At 31.4% G+C, this 826-nt stretch overlaps 1 non-coding gene across 1 annotated transcript; it reads right to left on the reverse strand.

Annotated features, from left to right (window-relative positions):
• Positions 1–276: 276 nt before the first annotated feature.
• Positions 277–347, reverse strand: Trnag-gcc (transfer RNA glycine (anticodon GCC)). Its single transcript has one exon. It is a non-coding gene; the product is annotated as a tRNA-Gly (tRNA).
• Between the last annotated feature and the right edge of the window lie 479 nt (positions 348–826).

Consider the following 826-nt stretch of genomic DNA (forward strand, 5'->3'; position numbering starts at 1 on the left):
TTGGGCACTGTGACCACATAGAAAAAGCACAAGTTACAATGCAAACAGTAGCAGTAGTATCCAGGAACCATAACCTGGCTGCAGTCGGTCCCCTTAGACTGTCAGGAGTTAAGGGATGAAGCACTTGCATGGAGGTTTTCATAGAAAACCTCCAAATGATCAGCTTTCAATAGAGTTTATTACAGCCTTATTAAAAATATTAGATGGTCGATTAAATTGAACGGAAGCAAAAAAATTAAACCAAAGTAACAAGAAGTTTTCCAAAAGATGCTTTAATGCATCGGCCGGGAATCGAACCCGGGCCGCCCGCGTGGCAGGCGAGCATTCTACCACTGAACCACCGATGCAATCGACAGTTACTATCTTATCATTGTTATTTACTACTTGAAAATAATTGCTTACGCATCAGAATAATTTTATTCGTGTTAATTTATATTGCTGCTTCCACGAAATATTTCCATTCGTTGATCACAAATCTTTTAAACAACAAACATAAAATTTGAGTATTGGGGAACGAAAATGTCTACCTTCCCTCTTTTAGTAATTTAAAAGTTTTTATATATTCTCCAAATTTTTGCTACACCTTTTTTTTTAAGAATCATAATTATAGACGTTTAAAATATAAGTCAGAGCAAAAAAAATATTTTTAAAAAATGTCAAAATTGAAAAATTACGGAAAAGGTGGAAAAAATTCTCCGTGTCTCGTCAATTAGTTTTTATTTGTGCAATAGTAATCCGCATTGCATTATCATATATATATATATATATATATATATATATATATATATATATATATATATATATATATATATATATATATATATAT

Source organism: Octopus bimaculoides, chromosome 3, assembly GCF_046866305.1.
Source record: "Octopus bimaculoides isolate indiv1 chromosome 3, ASM4686630v1, whole genome shotgun sequence".
In the NCBI taxonomy this organism is placed as follows: domain Eukaryota; kingdom Metazoa; phylum Mollusca; class Cephalopoda; order Octopoda; family Octopodidae; genus Octopus; species Octopus bimaculoides.